Source organism: Tupaia chinensis, unplaced genomic scaffold, assembly GCF_000334495.1.
Source record: "Tupaia chinensis unplaced genomic scaffold, TupChi_1.0 Scaffold000057_1, whole genome shotgun sequence".
Lineage (NCBI taxonomy): Eukaryota > Metazoa > Chordata > Mammalia > Scandentia > Tupaiidae > Tupaia > Tupaia belangeri.
The window spans coordinates 2,805,342-2,819,513 of record NW_006159515.1 but is presented as its reverse complement, the minus strand read 5'-3'; the positions used below and the strand labels follow the sequence as shown (position 1 = coordinate 2,819,513).

Below are 14,172 nucleotides of genomic sequence, written 5' to 3'. Positions count from 1 at the left end.
GGGCATTTGCCCACGGTGCCCACTACACAGAGGCCACCATTTCGACATTTATGAATGGAATGTTGGTGTTGTTTTGAACTTAAAGTCACACGCGAGACATCCCACTCTCAAGTGTTCTCAAGCTGATGTTAGTACATGTGTAGTTCTCAATCATGAGGCAACTATGTCCTTTCTTTCTAAATTACCATTAATGCTGGACTCAGAAACAGTTGCTGTAACAGTCATGTAGCATGACAGTACAGTAGTAGATCTTCACCTCAGCATGAATCAGACTCACTTCACAAAGCAGAGTGCTGGGCCCACGGGGTAGTGTTCTGAATGAAGTGGCACCAAAGGTTTATGTTTCTTCTTTTTTAAAAAGTCTATTTACTTATTCCATGAGAGAGAGAGACAGACATATTAGGCTGAAATCAGATCTTAGAAAGTTTGTTGTTTGTTTGTTTTGTTTTGTCCATCTGTAGGATTTCTGAAATTTATTTACAGTTTGCTACGTAAGAGCTTCAGGAAGTCTTCCCCTCCACCTTTACACACTGAAAATCCTCATTTATGCAAATAGTTGGAGGGATCTGCATTTGATCATGGTATAATAGGAAAACTCTGAAGTTGGCCAAAATGTAGTTCATATCTTATCTCAGCTGTGAAAATCTGGATCTCCCTGCACCTTTGTCTCTGAGGGGTAAGTGTGGACAACAATACCTGCCACATGGATGTCACACATCCACAGGTTGAACAACCTCAAAGATCGGTTTATAGTCTGTGCTTATGAAATGCCCATTTCATTTCCTAATCCCAAAATTTCCGTACTGCAAAAGCTTAACCCTACTATTCTAAGAGCTTCCGGTAATTTATTAACTTCAATATCTGATTTTAACTACACTTCTCAGAATCCCTGAGTGGAAGAATAAGTGGTAAGTGTGGGAAGAGTGGACTGGGGCATAACTTAGAAAGAGACTGATAGGAAAGCCTTCACTTTGTTGTTCAAGTAGTCACCATATTCTTTTCATAATTTATTATTAGCCTAGAATGTAAGCTTTTCAATCACAATCAAAGGTAACATGAGTTTATAAATAAGACATTTGACCGAGATCAATACCTAATAAGTTGAATTTCTGGACAATATTCAAAGAAAATGTGAGATAATACATAGCACTGTGTGGAGAGTGATTTAGAGACCAGAGAGCTACAGTACAGCAGGCAAGTCAGAGGTAAAGTAGATGAACACAAGGTCATAAGTTTATAGGTGAAGGAGGCCAACAAGGTGAAAGTAAGGCATCCAGTCCTGTAGATGGTAAGGAAAGCTCAGTGCAAGCTCTTCTCTGACTCCAGGACCTACGTTCTTGTTTTCTTGTCAGCAAGTCACTAGCACTCCTCCACGGTTGCCACTAAGGATCAACTCAAAGACAGTTTTCCCAACTCAAATAGTTCCTGGATTTCTCGCAAGTCACAATTAACCTAGACATCCAATCATAGGGGATTTGCTAAATAAATTATGAATTATAAACTCTACAGGCTGAAGGACAGTATATCCATAAAAATCATGTTTTAAAATATTTAATAGCATTTGAAATACTTATGTATACTGTTTAAAAGTAGGGTACAATACAATGCAAATACTTACAAATGTAAAAGGGGTGTATGAAAGGCAATGCACCAAAATATTAATGATTATTAATCTAGGGTGTTGATGTTACGTGTAAAATTAGTGTTTTATTTAGAGTTTCTATTATTTCCATATATTCTTCAAAATACATATGGATTATTTTTATAACCATAAAAGTAAAAACCCCACTTGGGGCCAGCAGTTAGCGTAATGGCTATGTTGCTGGACTCCCATGTAGTCGACCGCAGTTTGCGTCCCGGACCTGGTGCCCAAAATCCCAAGAGGAGAATGGAGGAGAAGGGATTGCGGTGTGGCCATCCCCCCTGGGGGGGTGATTTCTCACTTTCTGTCTCTCTCTGTCTAGCTAAAAAAAAAAAAAAAAAAAAGTAAAAACGCCACTGGATAGCAAGTAAATATTCCTTTGAGTGAATATTTCCTGATCCAATCTCTTAGTTTTCTCCCTTTCCCCCTGACTTTCTGTCTCCCTAGATTTTTATCCCTGTCTCCTGCTAAAATGCTCCAGCTTGGGGACCAGCAAGTGACATGGTGGTTAAGGCACTGGACTTCTGCATGGGTGGGAAGACCATGATTTGAGTCCCTGATTCAGCGGCTTGCAAATTATGCCAGGCATGTGTGAGTATATGCCCAAATCCCAAGAAGAAAATAGAGAAGAGACTGTGGCATGGTCATTCCTGTTGTCAGTCCTGCTGGAGGGTGATTTCTCACTTTCCCTCTCTCTGACTCTCTGTATAGATGCTTGTGCACTTGTTCTCTAGCTATTAAAAAACAAACAAATAAGACTGTCCATGGCTTCTCGCTCTGATCTCCCGCTGTAGGGCTCCACTCTTGCTGAGAGTATTGTTATCATAATAGTACCGACCTGTTTGGTTTATTTTAAACTCCCAGTCTTTACACCATGTGAGACAACAATGCATAATTTTAATTTTTCTGTTCACACCTTTCCTCACTTTTATAACCGTTGTACCTTATCCTGACAATGAAAGAATGGGTAATTATGGAAGATAATCAAACATTTTTTTCCTACTATGGCTGAGTTTTATTTTTTAATTGGAATTTAAATTTAAATTGAAGAATGTGTACTTTTCACTTGTAGTTATAATATGATGCATAGAGATAAGACGTATGCCTTGAAGACATGCATGCAAATATTACTATTTACATGATATTATGAATTTATAAGTTCCCATAGAAAGTGCCTGGAGTATAAGGTCATTAAAGTGACTTTTACATTACAACTACAATGATAATCATGCCAACATTTCCAAAGGACCCCCTACGAGTCAGGCGCAGTAGCACCCGACACGTTTTGGTTCATTTAATTTTCAGACAATTTTATGAGGTAGGTTCTACTCTTAAATTACCTTCATCTATGAGAACTGAGAGAAGAAAGTTTAAACAATTCAGGGTCATAGAGCTAGTGTCATTGCAGCTAGCAGTTTCCCACGGAGTCAGGCTTCAAAGCTGTGGTCTTAATCATTACCCAAGAGTTGCCTCGCAACGACAGTAGTTGTCGTCCGTTGTTCACATACAAGTAGAGTGGAAAGGAATTCGTGTCTCTTTCTTAATTAAAGTCACAAAAAGCTTACCCTGACTATCAAACTAGTGAACTTTTCATTATTTAGTTATTGTTTCTCCAATCTTCCGTGCTCTTACCCACAGCCTCTGAAATACATTTGAATGCTGTATATAAGAAAATATTCAATCTTTCCATAAAGACCACTTTATCCTCACCCAGTAAATATTTATCAGATACCTCCTATGCCAGGAAGGCATTATACCTGGTTCAGGTGGGAGAGGGGAGAGGCAATAGTAAATGAAATAGACAAACTCTGTCAGCACAGAGCTTAAAATTTACTATCACTGTACCCCCAAATACTTTCACATTCAGGCACCCAGAAAATATAGCTATACTGGGGTAAAGAGGGGCATTTGTGTGGACCACTGCTACCATAGTTTTACCAACTAGCCCGAGACAAAAGGGACCAGGAGCCTCAGTCAGCTATCCATTCTAAGAACATGGGTGTATCCCACTCCAGTCAGGGTAATTTTGGAATTCAGACTAGTCATAGACACTATTCCCACTACCTTGCTCTGTAATACACGGCAGGCACAGAAGCCCTAGGCTCATGACATCACAAGGGATTACAGAATCACGTACAAGGGAGGCCTGATTCAGTCTAGGGTGGGCTTGGACTGATTCCCAAGGAAATAGCATCTTGTCAAAACCAATAGATGGTTTTAGCACATGAATAAAGAGGACAGGGAAGAGCTCCCAAGAAAACTAGAGAAAAAGGAGAGCAACAAGATTTGTTCTGAGGGGAGTATGCTGCCCCTGGGATCCTGACTTGTACAGGAGTCTGGGCAGCAGTGGGGACCTGGGACCTCATGGTGGATCCTATGTGTTCCTGCTGGAGGGTGATTTCTCACTTTCCCTCTCTCTGACTCTCTGTATAGATGCTTGTGCACTTGTTCTCTAGCTATTAAAAAACAAACAAATAAGACTGTCCATGGCTTCTCTCTCTGATCTCCCGCTGGAGGGCTCCACTCTTGCTGAGAGTATTGTTATCATAATAGTACCGACCTGTTTGGTTTATTTTAAACTCCCAGTCTTTACACCATGTGAGACAACAATGCATAATTTTAATTTTTCTGTTCACACCTTTCCTCACTTTTATAACCGTTGTACCTTATCCTGACAATGAAAGAATGGGTAATTATGGAAGATAATCAAACATTTTTTTCCTACTATGGCTGAGTTTTATTTTTTAATTGGAATTTAAATTTAAATTGAAGAATGTGTACTTTTCACTTGTAGTTATAATATGATGCATAGAGATAAGACGTATGCCTTGAAGACATGCATGCAAATATTACTATTTACATGATATTATGAATTTATAAGTTCCCATAGAAAGTGCCTGGAGTATAAGGTCATTAAAGTGACTTTTACATTACAACTACAATGATAATCATGCCAACATTTCCAAAGGACCCCCTACGAGTCAGGCGCAGTAGCACCCGACACGTTTTGGTTCATTTAATTTTCAGACAATTTTATGAGGTAGGTTCTACTCTTAAATTACCTTCATCTATGAGAACTGAGAGAAGAAAGTTTAAACAATTCAGGGTCATAGAGCTAGTGTCATTGCAGCTAGCAGTTTCCCACGGAGTCAGGCTTCAAAGCTGTGGTCTTAATCATTACCCAAGAGTTGCCTCGCAACGACAGTAGTTGTCGTCCGTTGTTCACATACAAGTAGAGTGGAAAGGAATTCGTGTCTCTTTCTTAATTAAAGTCACAAAAAGCTTACCCTGACTATCAAACTAGTGAACTTTTCATTATTTAGTTATTGTTTCTCCAATCTTCCGTGCTCTTACCCACAGCCTCTGAAATACATTTGAATGCTGTATATAAGAAAATATTCAATCTTTCCATAAAGACCACTTTATCCTCACCCAGTAAATATTTATCAGATACCTCCTATGCCAGGAAGGCATTATACCTGGTTCAGGTGGGAGAGGGGAGAGGCAATAGTAAATGAAATAGACAAACTCTGTCAGCACAGAGCTTAAAATTTACTATCACTGTACCCCCAAATACTTTCACATTCAGGCACCCAGAAAATATAGCTATACTGGGGTAAAGAGGGGCATTTGTGTGGACCACTGCTACCATAGTTTTACCAACTAGCCCGAGACAAAAGGGACCAGGAGCCTCAGTCAGCTATCCATTCTAAGAACATGGGTGTATCCCACTCCAGTCAGGGTAATTTTGGAATTCAGACTAGTCATAGACACTATTCCCACTACCTTGCTCTGTAATACACGGCAGGCACAGAAGCCCTAGGCTCATGACATCACAAGGGATTACAGAATCACGTACAAGGGAGGCCTGATTCAGTCTAGGGTGGGCTTGGACTGATTCCCAAGGAAATAGCATCTTGTCAAAACCAATAGATGGTTTTAGCACATGAATAAAGAGGACAGGGAAGAGCTCCCAAGAAAACTAGAGAAAAAGGAGAGCAACAAGATTTGTTCTGAGGGGAGTATGCTGCCCCTGGGATCCTGACTTGTACAGGAGTCTGGGCAGCAGTGGGGACCTGGGACCTCATGGTGGATCCTATGTGTGGACTGACTTGACTCCCTGATTGTTGCTGAAGGTCTTGCAATTTATACTCAGCTCTTGGGATAACCCAACTGCATGAGAAACATTTATTCCAAACACAGGAGAGTACGAAACATTAAACATGTTGGATGCCAGCTCTGTGCCCACACACATAGAGCCAAGAAGGCAAAATAAAACACGCATGCAACCATAATGGGATTCTGCCGTGTTGCTCTCGTCAATGAAGAATGGCCTCCAGTTCCTTTGTCACGTCAAGGTCCCAGCAGTTGTCTTGAAAGCATTGTAAGGGATGGACACACTCTACAGTCAATTTTCAACGCTGTTCATTAACATTTGGCTATAGAAGGCTGAATCTGACCACACAAATCTACAACGCAGCCAGTTTTTCTCTCTCTCTCTCTTTTCCTTGAGTAAATTCTGCCTCTATTATAATTGATAGATATCAGAATCATTATTTATGTATTCATTTGTTTGGTTGTTATTTATTTACAACAGCCAGAAGTCATGGTGCACTCACCAAAGAGACGGAGAGAGAAAAAAAGAAAGGGAGCAGGGAAAAAGCACCTTCTAATAGGACATGGTTGGTCACACCGCAATCCCTTCATTCTCCATCATTTCTGTCAGAATTTGTGGCACACATGTGTGTGCATGTTTTTCAAGCCACTGGAGCCAGGAACTAAACCATGACAGGCCATGTGAGATCGAACTCCCTTAACCACGAGGTCATGGAATCAGCCCAGTATGAGAATCTTCTGCAGAAAAGTAACCTGAACCCAATGAGAAACAGCAGAAAACAAGCTCAGAGAAGGGAGGATATGAAAAATAACATGTTGACTTTTTGCAACTGAAAACAATTATGGGGGCCGGCAGGTGGTACGGTGGTAAAGGGCGCTAGACTTTCACATGGCCGGCTGAGGTTGTTTTTCACTTTCTCACTGGCAGGTTGTTTTTCACTTTCTCTCCCTCTTTCTCTCTCTCTCTCTCTCTCTCTCTCTCTTTCTTTACTCTCTAGTCAAATTTAAATAAGTAAGTAGTAAATAAATAAATAAGGTTAAAGAAAACAAATGTGATAAGATGGAAAATCTGAATTTAGTTATGAGAGCTCTGAACACTGTTTAGGATGTAGGATGTGCAGGCTGCAAAAAGATTTGACCTTTGACTTGAAGAACAGTTAAAAATTGACAAACAGTTTCTAAGATGGGCCAGACTGGTGCTTATCACCATTGTGATAATAGGATCTTCCGGAACTAACAGAACCTTCTTGTCTTCTTTGCTAAAGAGTCCCTACTCCTGGATTAGGAGCGAGATTACTGCTAACACACCTTCCTTATAAAAGAAAATATCTAATCTGGAAAGTCCTGATGAATGCTATGGTTAAAGAATATGCTGCCGATCATCACATTGATAATCATATTAAACTAATAAATGCAACAGATGAAACCCTGTGTTTTACAATACACAAAAAAGCCAACACAACAAACCCGGGAGTGGGCATTTGGGAAAACTCTGAAGTTGAGTATAAACACTTGTTTTAATTTCTCTTATAAACAGTCAGACATGGAAATTAAAGAAAGGAAAATTAAATCTGTAATATTGATATTCCTGAATATCAGTTGCCACTGCAAATACATGGTAAGTTAAATTCAAGTTTTATTGGCAGCAAGTTTTGCTCAGTGGAAACTACTACGCAAACACACATGTTATTTAGAACATGTTCAGAAGATCATGAACTACGTAGTAAATTAAGTAGTCTCTGTGAAAAAATAATTAAGGGAGAAATGTGATTCCAAGTAAATTTCTTAATGTAGACAGTTTCAGTGAGAAGACAGAAATTTTAAATATAAAAGCAGATTCATTTTGAAGACTTGCAGCGAATGTGTGAGGCTGACTGGGTTATGTAGATATGTGAGTTCATATGCTCAGGGGTGGGCAGGGAGTGTAGGAGGTGAGTAGACTCGGAACCGTGTGTCTATTTCTGTGGAAGTGCAATGCTACCCTGAGAACTGCACGTGTGGGCCACGGGGTAGGCTTAGTTACTTACATCAAAAACGTCATAACCATGTACCTGCTTTTGTTGCAAAGAGCCAGCTCTGATTTTTTTTTTTTTTCATGTGGGCACAGTTACATTTTACATTCAAAATATACACAATGCTAAGAAATACTTGAAGGAACCATGAATACCCTTTACTTGCCAGTTTTCTTCTGGTTTCAAAAATGGCAACCTGTACCAGGGACCAACAGGTTTTTGGTCCTGTCTCTAATGTCCTCATATAGACCCCAAATCCATACATACTTAACCTAACAGATAAACTATAGTCACCACCCAGCTAGGGACTAAATGGAGACCAGCCTCCAGCCCGTCAGCTGACTGCGCTTGTTTTATGGTCCCAGTTGCCCGCCATGCTTTCTCACAGCCTGCCCCTGAGAGTTTCTTTCCACTGGCAGAAGAGTTTCCAGGCTGAAGCAGGCACAGTAGAGGCCCAGATGTCGTCAGGACTGTGGAACGCCAGCTTCTGTTAGGATTTGCATTATTCACACAGACTAAAAGTGAAGCAAAACAGTATTTTCTCTGTCACTTAGAGGTTAAAGCATCCGGTACCTCCAGCAGAGGAAAAAGAAGAGAATTTCTAATATGCTTATAAGGGACTAAAAATGATGCCAGATATTTTCTATCAGCCTGGTTGTGTTTGGGAAGAATGAGATGAGTCACTTCATAAGGTCATGTTTACATGATGCAATGCAAGGATAGAAAGCAGTTGTGTCATCAGAGCAGGCTGGGACTTGTTACCTAATACCTAAGGTCATCGTGCAGCCTGCGGCCCAGCATATGCACAGGTTGGATTAAAGATTTACTTTGGAACCAGTGATAATTAAGTCACAGTATTCCCTGTATGTGGCAAAGCAACCTAACCTATCAATTTAGGTGATAGTCTCTCTCATGACAATGACCTTTCTCTAATTATGTCCCCTGTCTGCCATGCACCAATTAACCTGATAACTCCAAGAGCTGGAAGAGAGATTATCTCGTCGCTCCCTCAGTAATGACTTTGGCTGACTTGCCACGGAGAAATGGACATTTATTGAGGCATCAATTCCTCTCCAAAGAAGAGATTACATTAGGGATGTCAGGCAATGGATGACATTTTGGACACATGATTTAATTTATTATAAGGAAATAATACAAAATTTAATATAAATCATGTAAGGTTTGCTTTACTATATATTTCCACAAAGAAGACTTCTAGTTCTTATGGTCATTTAGTAATGTTATACATACTCCTACCTCGATACATGTAATCAAGTGCCAAAAAGCACACAAAGTGTCATTTAGTTCTTGAATTGTAGCATTCTCTGTACAAATAGCAGCTTTTAAACCTGTACAGAGATGTTTCTGTTCAATGCCAACACAAAACAAAGCATCTTACCATGACCTAGGTTTCAGTTTTGTTGCCCTGATCTTTTCATTTTGCTACATCTGTTTTTGAATTGAGTTTTGCAGATTCATGCACATCGGCGCATGCCCTGTCTAACTGATAAGGGTAAAGTAAATGCAGTATTTACAAGTACAATCCCTACGAGTTCCTAAGTCATCCGAGTGGCATCTTTTTAAGGGCTTCTCACCACTAATCAAACATGAAAAAGTCTGATGATGGAATTAAGCTTGTAAAACTAGCTCATAAAATACACTAACGATATTCTAAATGTAATAAATGCCTATATTTCCTGAAATTTTATTTCTTGCATGATCTGTAATCAGTTTAGAATAAGTTAACTCATTGCTCAAGAAACCTTTACACAACTAAATTATCATTAAAATCACTTGAGAAAGACATTAGGATATTTAAATAAATGATGGTTTGTTCCTAAACTTGCAATTACATTGGGCATGTATCATATTTGTAATGAACATGAACACCACTCTGGTTTAATTGTGAAATATAAAACAGCTAATACTTCAATTGTCTATTTCTGCCCCCCTCAACACAGTTTATTGGGACCCAATGAGTAAGTACTAGATATAAGAACTTCTCAGTGCTACCAGACAAATGAGACATAATCTCTGTTATCAAGAAGCTCAAAGTCTTGTCAAAGTCTTGGGACCAGCAGGTGTTGTGGTAGGTTAGGGTGCTGGACTACCACATGGCTGACTATGATTTGAGTCCTGGACCTGGCAGCTTGCTTTCTCACTTTCCTTCTCTCTCTCCCTCTCTTGCTATGTCTCTCTCTGGTGAGTTTGTGTGCCCTATAGTAAATTAAATAATAATCATAAATAACAGGATCAGCAGGTGACATAGTGGTTAAGGCACTGGACACTCCCACACTGCTTGCTGACCATGGTTCAAGCCCCAGGCCTAGTGACTTACTTTTTCACTTTCTCTCTCTCTCTGGTCAAATTGAAAATGAATGAACAAATACAATTAAATAAATAATTATTTAAAATAATCATAAATAAAAAATATTTTTAAATAGAAAAGAAGCTTAGTCTTATTAGGGAAATCTAACAATGAGAGAAGCTGTAGAAGTACAAACATAAATTTTATGCTATCCTGGCAGCTTTCTCTCAAAACTAAAATTATTCCAAAATAAAATGCTTATTTAAAAAATCTTATTGGTGTGGACTAATCCCATATTCTGGTGGCTAGGGAGCTAGATCAAACGTGGCTGACCATAGGGCTTGAATCCCGCCTTGGCAACCTGAAAACACATCAGGCACATGTGTGTGCCTCAGACCCTAATGGAATAAAAAAAGAGAAAGAACCGTGATCATGATCATGATATGCCCCATGGGGAGAGGGCGTCCTCTCCTCCTCTGTTTCTCTATTTCTCGTGTGTTTGTTACATGCCCTTTGACAATTGAAAGGAAAAAGATGTTTTGGGGCTGGCAGGTAGTGTGGTGGTTAAGGGCGCTGGATTCCCATACGACCAACCATGGTTCGAGTCTTGGATCCGGCAGTTTGCTTTCTCATGTTCTCTCTCTCTCTCATTCTGTCCCTCTGTGTTTAAATTAAAATAAACAAATAAAGTTAAAGGAAATAATTCTTTAAAAAAAGAAAAAGAAAAAACTGGTGAAATAAAATATTTTTTGTTATTATAAAGAGATAAATAAGGAAGAGATTTGAAGCTTACAAACAGATGGTTCTACCTAACTGACAATCAGTAATACCAACAGTAGTTGCTAGAGGAGCTTGCAGTAAACAATCATGAATAGATTTGACAAAACTGTGTGTCATGTGAGATCACTTATTTCAATGTGTTATGTCTTAAGACCCTGGGAGCAAATCAATTTTGTAAATATCCCAAGATATCATATAAATTTTGTAGCAATTCCCTGTCTTTCAAAAAGGTGACTTCCTTTGGTTCACTTACACATAGAAACAAGCCCAAAGTAGTCAAACCAAATTTTGAAATAGATAGGCCTTTACTGCACCAAGTTGGAATACAAAATGAACTCAACTAAACGAAAAGCCTTGGAAAATACCAAGGTCTGAAACATTAATCATAAATCCTTACTGCTGAGAATGTGAAAAAAAAAGATAAAGAACAAGCCCAATTTTGGGGAAACAAAGGATATGAGACTTTCATAAATAAAGTTTTTAAGCTGCAATTCCCATCACAGTCTTTTTAGTTAGCACAGTGCTACAAATTTGTTTTAAAGGAAACAAAAGAAAAGGAAAAATAGTAATTGATACAGATAATGCTGACCTTAGGTTTTATCCCTTGGAATCATAAAATGACCTAAGCTGGATCTGATACACAGAGTTTAGTATATATGTTCAAGTAAATCTGAGACATTATTAACAAGCTTTGCTTTTAGGTATATATGTCCAATAATCAAAAAGCCATAAATGCACTTACAATGTAGATGTGAGATACGGGATAAAAATAACAGTGGGTAGAGTCTACACAGTCTACAGCTGTGAGCATGTCTCTGAACTCTTTGTGAGCAAAAAGGCACTTATTAAGACAGAGGTGGAGAGAGGTAAAGCCCATCTTTCCTCCACCATGATCCATTAGAGGGTGACAGCCAGGGACTCTGAGACTCACTTTCTACCAAACAATGGTAATCAAGCTCTTCTTACCAACTTGGGCTGCAATGAAATGCCTAGTAATCCATTCCTGTGAGCACTCACTCTGAAAAGGGAAGAGCTGAGAAAATGCCTGTGTTGTTTTTGTTTGTTTGTTTGTTTGTTTGTTTTAATCAACATAATGACAGGGTGTTATTGAACTTTTACCCTGGATTGTTATGTTTCAAAGACATAGTTCTTCTGGTGGTCTATGTAAGTTAATCTAATAATGAGAAAGCTATAAGGAGGTTCCACTGTATTTCCAAGGCGTTTATTTATTAATTAGAATGAAGTAAAGTGGATGATGAATAAAGAAATCAGTGTATGGGATATAAAACAATAAGCCTTAAATTTCACTGGTGAGCAAGATAGAGTTGAGCCCAGGCTACAAGGGACAAATGAATCATCCGATCTCTGTGCATCCCTATCAATATTCAGGTAGAAATTTCCACAAAAATAAAATGAAGTTGCTAAAAATTTAGTTACCATCTTGTTAGACAAGTCTATCATGACACCAAGAGGAAATTAAAAGAAAACCCGATGACAATGTGTATGCAATTGATATATACCTACCGAGCATGCATCAGCTGCTAGAGACAGGTGCAAACGTACAGGAAAGCTATGGAAAACTCTCCCATTCCATGGGCCTGGGAAACATTCTCCTCCATTGCCCCCAGTTACTGAATCTCGTATTATTTCCCGAGGAAAGAGCTCTCTAAAACACTCCATTGTTATTAAAATCATTTCTGCTAACTGCTCATTTGATGAACAGGCCTCAGTACTGAATAAATCTAGGCTGTACTTCCTACGGCATTCTTGGGTTACAGAGGCTTGCTCTGTCTTAATCTGCATGTAATAGAACAGATGCTAGAAAGACCTGAAGTTCTGCACTGGGCAAGTGCAAAGCTTGATACTGGTGATGCTGATGTTTAGGCATGTTCACTTGTCTGAGTTACACACTCAGGTGTCTGACAACCTTTCAGTAATAAAATGATTGGCATATGCCTCAGTTCTTTCCATTTGATGCTTTGATTGCTCTCTTGAACAAAAGAAGTAGAAATGTGGACGTCAGCATCAGTGCTTTCTAGTATGTGGGTTAGCTATTCTCTTGAGCTTGTTATGGGTGCTAATCTGTGTCATACAAATCAAACACATTTTCCATGGGGAATTCTAAGACCAGTGACACTGATACACAATCACAGCCTGATTCAGCTGTCAAGTGAAATAATTGACAAAATCATTTGCCAGTTACTCTTGTTTTAGGATCTACTTTTACCAATTCCACATAGAGGTCACATAATCAATGATGATCCAAGTGTCCAACCTGATTTACAGAAAACTAATAAAAAATGTAGACTATTTGTTGGCTATGTGAAAAGAATCATAAAATATTTTCTCTCTTAATATAAAAATCGTACATGAGCTTTGAGAAAAAAAATGGAAAGCACAGATTTAAAATGAGGATAAAAGGATAGTTCTAAATAGATTACATTTTAACAACTTGTATGTTTTTCAGATTTTACCATGTGCATATGTGTATTATCCATAGGAAAGTCATATTTTGTAAATGCTTTTTAATTAATAATATCATAACCATCTTTTTATGTGAACACTTGAGATGGATGGATAGATAGACGGATACAGATAGGTAGATGATAGACAGTTGTAATACAATTATTTTAGGTCAGGTCTCACTGTGTCTAAATTCTTCTGCCTCGGCCACTTACAGACACAAGCCACCATGCTCAACCTCTTAGGTTAGATTGGGAACGGAACCTGGGCATTCCGTATGGTCCCAGTTTGTGAAACAAAGAATCACAGCAGTTCCTGCTTTTATGGCTAGGCCTACAACATCATTTTTTCTGACTAAATAGTGTTCAATTCTATTGATAACATTTTTTAAAAAATGGTTTCATTTAACTTTATTTATTAATTTTTAATTTGACCAGACAGGGACAGAGGTGGTGGTGGGGAATGAGAAAGCGAGCCGACAGGACTCAACTGCAATTGGCCATGTGGGAGTCCAGTGCCCCTCGCCATGCCACCTGCTGGCCTCTATTGGTACATTTTCTAACCAATCTCCTATTGTCAACTCATTGGAATTTGTTGTTTAAAAGTTTGACTTTCACGTTTGTGGTTTCATGGTGCAATAAAATCAATATACTTAGTAGCTACATTTGTACACATACGTGAAATTATTCCATTAGGATATTATTTTACAAGTAGAAAACCTTAGTCAAAATAGGTTTAAATATTTTTATAGAGATTTAAACATTTTCTTTCCAAAAGTTTCTACCAATTTAGACATCTATCATTAGATTATGAGCCTGAAAACTTCTGGACATTTTCATTAGTATTAATTA

The 14,172-nt window shown here is 38.6% G+C and overlaps 1 protein-coding gene and 1 pseudogene across 1 annotated transcript in view; one reads left to right on the top strand and one right to left on the bottom strand.

Moving 5' to 3' along the window:
* FGF14 (fibroblast growth factor 14) overlaps positions 1-14,172 on the bottom strand; it is a 733,354-nt gene that overhangs the window by 313,083 nt on the left and 406,099 nt on the right. The gene's annotated exons all lie outside the window — the stretch shown is intronic.
* LOC114009924 (lipoyltransferase 1, mitochondrial-like) lies at positions 5,937-7,528 on the top strand (annotated as a pseudogene).